Genomic DNA, 6,473 nt, shown 5'->3' with positions numbered 1-6,473 from the left:
TTATTTCCGTGGCTGCTTATGAGCTTTCGTGATCAGCATTCGACTATTTTGAACGTATAACATCCTGAGTTACATTGCAGTATTTCAGGGGAACAGACGGGGCAGTCGCCAAGTCCTCAGACATCAGACATGATTGTGATCGGGTGCCAATCATGCCCCTAAACGCCCCGGCTTCCTCATTTGTTAGGTTGCAGCAATTTACTTCACTAAGATGAAGTCCCCCTGCAACATAGGTATCAAGCCTCAGATACAGTCACGGCTAGTATAGCTCTTATTTTATTTTCTCCTGGAATCTTCCTCAACTAGTCAAAGGCCCATCAAAATGTTTGAAATTTTCATTCAAAAAACAAACAAGCCAAGGATGCTCAAATCCACAGTCTTCTATGAATTACAAACATATTTACATTGAACTCATTTTTTTTTCTGTTATCTTATTCTTATCTATACTGGTTCTTCCTCTGCAATGCCCCTTTCCAAAAAAACAAACGCAGATTCAGAGTCATTCTGAGTTGAAAGGAATCCTGGGACTGTCATTCCACAAACGAAACAGGGATCATTTAGAGAATCCAGGTCACTTGGTTAGAGTAAGTAATGATTCCCAGTTCTGTGGGGGTTGGTGTGACAGCTCGACCTTCTCCTAATAACTCCAAGTTTCTGAACTGTGATTCCTATTCCTAATTTTGAAAATTTTCCACTGTGTAATTTTGTCTGAGTATTTACAACAATTGATGAAAACCAAAAGGGGTGGGATACACAGGCCGGTGATCACGTAATCCTTTACAGAATACAAAATCTTCACTTGTGTCCTTTGTCAAGAACAAGAAAACTCAAAGTCTAACAAAAGTTAGAACAGTGAGAATTTTTAAATGTTAATGTTTTGCCAGTATTTAGCGACCATTGAATTAAAAATTCTGTGCCATGTTCTAAATCCTGTGGTTGACAAAAAAAAAACAAATAAAATGCATGTGAGATAAAAACTGAACGAGAGTAACAAGAAAATTCTATTCATTTTTATGATTTTTGAATGAATGAACACAATTAAAAAATTTAATGGTTCATATGGAAGTATATCCTAGTATAGGATGAAAGAACCACCATTCATGTGCTTGCATTGGTGGTTCAGTGGTAGAATTCTCGCCTGCCACGCGGGAGGCCCGGGTTCGATTCCCGGCCAATGCAGTGTCGGCTTTTTTTCGTGATCCTCTTTGCACAAATCTTATTTTTCTGAAATTATTTAATGAGGAACGGAAGCACGGAAGTACGAGTTTTCTTTCCGAATCTTCCGTTTCACTTTTTCCTCGAGCAAACACGAGTCAGTTTTCCATATTTTGTAGATTTTTTTTTTCTTGGCCTTTTTGTTTTGTTTTTCGGTGCGTTAGTTGTGAGGAAAACGTTGGTAAAGATAGAAAAATAAAAGTCACATCCCTTGCGGCTGCTTGGAGATGCCGGGGATTGAACCCGGGACCTCACACATGCGAAGCGCGCGCTCTACCACTGAGCTACATCCCCCAGCCTGAAGGAGCACCCTTAACAAGCGTACTCATTCATGCAACTGAGCGCTGTTCTAACGCCCAAAACAAGGATTCTGTCTGACTTCATCCTAGCACAAGTTTCTACGGTGCATTTCTTTCTTTGTGCTCTCAATTTAGGCTGCGCTCCTCTTACCCCTGAGCCAGCCCCTCGCAGCGAACCAGCAGCTGAAATTTAGCCGCCAGGCGAGTCGCAGCGAGTGCTGCGGGCCGGCTTAGCCGGGTCCGCCGGAGCCCGGAGCCTTGAACAGCCAGAGTGCCTGGACCGCCCCGCCTCCCAGTTCCTTCCTGAACCTAACTCCGTGAACCTACTGCGCAGGCGCCGGAGATCCCTGCGTCCTGTTGAGTGGTGCTGAATTTTTTTTCGAGCTAGGTTACAGACCCGGACTTCTACCAGGAGGTCAAGTCCGCTAGGGGAGGGCCGGTGGTGGTAGTGGTGGTGGAGGAGGAGGAATTGTGGGCACCACTGAGATGATTCCAAAGACCTATTGCTGCATAGGTCTGTCTCTGCATTTAAGAGTTTCATAGATTTATCTGGGCATCCTGCACCTTTGGAAATCCCCCTACGTCTCAGGAAAACCACATCAAAACTCCGGTTTACCCAGTGACTTTAAGCTTTCTTCTCTGCCTTTTGGAGCAGAGAAGAATCTACAGAGATTCTTTAGATGGAGGTTATGGCCAATTTTTGCGAATGATTTTGCGATTTGTTCTTCTTTTGCATGAGGCTCAGGCTGAAACAAAACCATGCTGTCCTCCTCTTGGTGGATTAGGCGTGTATAAAGGATAAAGTATGGTAGAGAACCTTCTCTAGATAGTTTTTCCAGTCCTTTGATATTTACACCTTGGGCCAGTAGGATTGACTGATGCACGTATAACCAATTGATAAGCATATAACTCTATTAATGCCCTCGACTTTTCCTGACCTAATGGTGCCTCGACCCTAAAATTTCAGTCGGCTGGGAGCAAGCTAGATAATCCGATGGGCCGGCTATCTTTGAGCGAAGTAAAGTGTGTGTTCCTTTCAGGTGCATTTAAAACTGATTCCCCTCCAGGAGGAGAGGCTTTGTGGTAGCCGCTTCTGATGCTAATGGCGGGCAGGGTAAGTACCTGGTGTAGATGGGGCTGCGTCAGTTTATTTCCGTCCAACCTGTAAGGTTGAGGCCAAAAGGCTGCAGCAGAGCGAGGGCCTGGAGTTGCCTCGCCCTTGGCTTGTGCAGAGGTCAGCTCTGCAAAAGGCAGAGCGGAAAGTAGAAATGTCAAAGTCGCTGGGTAAACCACAAGCTTCATAATCACACCTTGCATTAAGAATAAGTAAATGACCATGTTTGCTCACAACAATTTAAACAAATGATAATTCCGATTCGGTTTTTTTAATGAGAACAAGTCTCACTTGGATCTGATTCAGCTGTAGAAAAAGGAGTTAGGGGAACAAGCAGACAGCTATCAAGGAGGTCTGTTCTATACCTAAGAATGCCTGGGAGTTCCTTCCCAAGGTATCAGACACACATCTCTTAAACTGATCCTGAATCAGAAATTGGAGGCAGATCCAAGTCTCTATCCTAAGGTTTTCACCAGGAAAACTGGGGGTGCTTGCTGTTGCTGGCTACTTGCTCTGGAATTCCTTGGGATGTTTTTTCTCATTTTCTGTCTGTTTTACCTACCTTCTGAAGGCTTTCCTTTCTCATAGGTCTTGCTCAGCTAATTCCACTTTTGTGGTCTAAGGCAAACACTTGAATGTAGCCCAGGCTGGCCTTGAACTTTGGACAATCCTTCTGTCTACCTCCCGAGTGTTTCAATAATAGGCACATGCTGCTAGGCCAGGCTCTCAGTAATTCTAAAGATTTCAGCGCTAAGTATAGGGAAACCTCATCTCAAATGCTACTGCTTCAAGCCCACAGACCCCAAGTCCCAAGCAACAGTTCTCAACCTACAGGTCTCCAAATATGTGTTTGGTCTTCGGAAATGAGACACCACTCAGCAGCAAAATTACAGTTATGAAGTCGCAACAGAAATAATTTTATGGTTGGGGTCACAACATGAGGAACTGTATTAAAGGGTCGTAGTGTTAGGAAGGTTGAGAACCACTGCCTTGGAGATTCACCGGAGAAGGCAGGTGAGCCTAGGTTCTAAAACCAACAGGGACCGTGAAGCGGTATCACAGGTCTGGCTTAGACCAGGAGGATGGCTTTAACTTACTGGGCCATGTCACGACCGTGTTGACGGAGAAATAAAAAGGGAGGCATGTTTCAGAAAACTCCTTGCACCACATCCATTTAGTATGCAGATAAACCTTGAGCCTCAGCAAGCTCAGGGTTTGAAAAGGCTGATCAGATAGCCCTAACTATAGAATTTAAAAACCAACCAAGCTATTCAAACCACCACACTCAGACCAGTCTGTCTCCTATGCTCCTTACCTCCCTTTGGCTTGGATGGAGAAAATTTTCTTATATTCCCAGATTTTTTTTTTCTACCAAAAATCTAGTACTGGGATGTATACACACATGGGTACACATGTTCACGCCATGTGCAATGCTACTTTGAGCACCCCCCCTCCTCCCTGTAATGTAGACTGAACTTAGAGATAATAGGGCAGCTATTTAGCTCCTGAGCTGACATGCATTCCTAGTCCCCTTTTCACTTCTTATTCTGGGACAGGGTCTCACACTTGCCCGGGATGGCCATGGACTGTAGCTCAAACAGACCTTGTATTTTTAATCCCCCTGCCTCAGTCTTCCAAAGAGCTGAAAGCTCGAGCCTGCACCACTAGAAGCAACTCAAACCTCTTTCTAAAACAAGTGGTGTTTGTCCCTGGTACTGCGTTAACTTATCTTGTGTCAGCTCTTAGCACACATGATCTGGCAGGTATTGCTCAGCCCTCTGTTAGAGACGGCCACAAGTTGAGGTATCTGTTCTCGGTCCAGGAAGTGGACTTATTTCTGATTCCTGACTGTGCCTTGAAATCACTGGGACAGCTTTTGAAAAAAGATGCAGTTGTTTATCTGAGCCCAAATCTCCAACTGAGTTAGTGTCTCTGTGGGTGAATCCAGCAGCAACGTGTTCATAAGTGCATGCCTCTATTTGATAAGGAGTCCATGTATAATGTGATGATTTGGAATTATGCACATCACGTAAAGACTGCATTTTAATTAACATATCCTTCAAAGCTTACATCATGCTTTAGATCCCAGGACTTGTTCATTTTATAACTGAAAATTTGTCCCCAGTGTACAAGTTTCTCCATTTTCCTCACAGCCATATCTTTTGAATATTCTTCAGATGATTCCAATGTAGAGCAAAGGACCTAAAGCCGCACACCTTCCATGTAAACGGGAGAACCCTAACACTAAGTCCGTGGTTCTCAACCTTTAGCACATATTAGGATCACGAGGAAGGCTGTGAAACTAAACTGGTACTTGCCTCTCATCTCCAAATATTCGAATTTAACCGGTTTCGGGTGGCCTGGGCATGGGATGTTGGAAAAGCTTCCAGGTAAGTCTCATAGGAGCCAAAGTAGAGTATCATTGCATTCAAGTGCGTACTTTCTCAAGTTCTCCACTTGTGTGTGAACATCCAAGGCTGCCATAACTCTGCAAGTGGAAGGCTCATTGCCCAGAGCTCCCCCACACTCAGGAATTGGTTCTGCTGGAGGATGGAGCTGACTCATTCCAAGTTCTCTTCCTTATTTTCCTTCATGTAAAATCAAACTGGTGGAGGCAGGTGTTTCAGTGCTAAAAATGAGCATTTCTTGTCCTCGTGTTCTGTGTTCTCTATCCCACGTTCTTATGAATGGATTCCTTCAGTGGGGTGACCCAGCTGATTTGCTGCCAACTCTGAGGCTCAAGAAGGGGCTGGGCAATGAGTGGGAGGGGTGTGGTTTGCACTTGGCACCCGGTAGGCTTGGTGCGTGTAACTTCCTGAGTGAAAATCCCAATTGCTTTACTCAAGCAGCTTTTCCAATACATTTTGTTTTTGGTTCCTTGGGGCCATAACCATTGGTAATTCTTTACCATCACAGTTAATTATCATTAATACCAATCTGAGGGCCAAGAAAGCCACTGATTACATTTATTACAGAGAAAGTTAATAAACATTACTCTTTCCAATATGTATCCCAAAGTGAAAAATTACAGTGATCATGGTCTACATGAAGAGTCAGAAGCGTTCATTGAACAGTAAGTTAGATCTTACAGGGAAAGCTGCAGATTTAGATTCTAGTCACAAATGGCTTAGATCAGAAGGAGTAATGTATTTAAGCGGGGATCACAAAAGTCTCATACATCGGGAAAGTATCAATGGACACAGGTTTACAGAGGGTTATTTTAAAATTAGAAGGAATAAAATAATAACTGTCTTAGTGTGCTATGAAACATTTTTTTCTGAAGTTCGATGATCTGTTCAATCCTAGGAGCTTCGGTAGTCTCTATCTCCCATCATTAGAAACGGAATGAAATGGAATGCGGAGTTTCTTATGGTTGTCTCTGATTGAGACTTGTCACGCTGGGCTCTCTGCATGCCTGTGACATGTGTCACCTTACAGTTCAGTGAGGACAGGGGTACAATGAGCTCCTAGGGATAAATGGGCACACGGGATTCTACCAGAGGATAAAGGTGTTATAAAACTGGGCCATGTGATGGCTGCACAACGCAGTAGACGTCCTAAAAGTCACAGGGTTGCAAGAGGAATGGATTAATGACAACTTGCAAGTTGTAAGAAGAGGGCCATATGCAAGGGATGGACGGTTTCAGTAGAATGGAATCCTATGGGAGGTTCCTCATACACACTGTGCTTTTATGTTGATAACAGAAAACAAATCGCTGAAGCACAGAAGACGGAGAGTGGAGGATGACAACAACCATTTCCCATGGATGCAGAAGGAGGGGGACACATCTTCGGCAGAGATAGGAAACTACCATTCACTGACATCTTACCCACGAACTGCAATA

The 6,473-nt window shown here is 44.0% G+C and overlaps 2 non-coding genes across 2 annotated transcripts; one reads left to right on the top strand and one right to left on the bottom strand.

Annotated features, from left to right (window-relative positions):
• Positions 1 to 1,108: 1,108 nt before the first annotated feature.
• On the top strand, positions 1,109 to 1,179 carry Trnag-gcc (transfer RNA glycine (anticodon GCC)). The gene has a single exon. It is a non-coding gene; the product is annotated as a tRNA-Gly (tRNA).
• A 258-nt stretch (positions 1,180 to 1,437) lies between these two features.
• Trnaa-cgc (transfer RNA alanine (anticodon CGC)) lies at positions 1,438 to 1,509 on the bottom strand. The gene has a single exon. It is a non-coding gene; the product is annotated as a tRNA-Ala (tRNA).
• Positions 1,510 to 6,473: the final 4,964 nt, after the last annotated feature.

Source organism: Myodes glareolus, chromosome 21, assembly GCF_982192425.1.
Source record: "Myodes glareolus chromosome 21, mMyoGla1.1, whole genome shotgun sequence".
In the NCBI taxonomy this organism is placed as follows: Eukaryota; Metazoa; Chordata; class Mammalia; order Rodentia; family Cricetidae; genus Myodes; species Myodes glareolus.
This window is presented reverse-complemented; position numbering and strand designations above follow the sequence as displayed.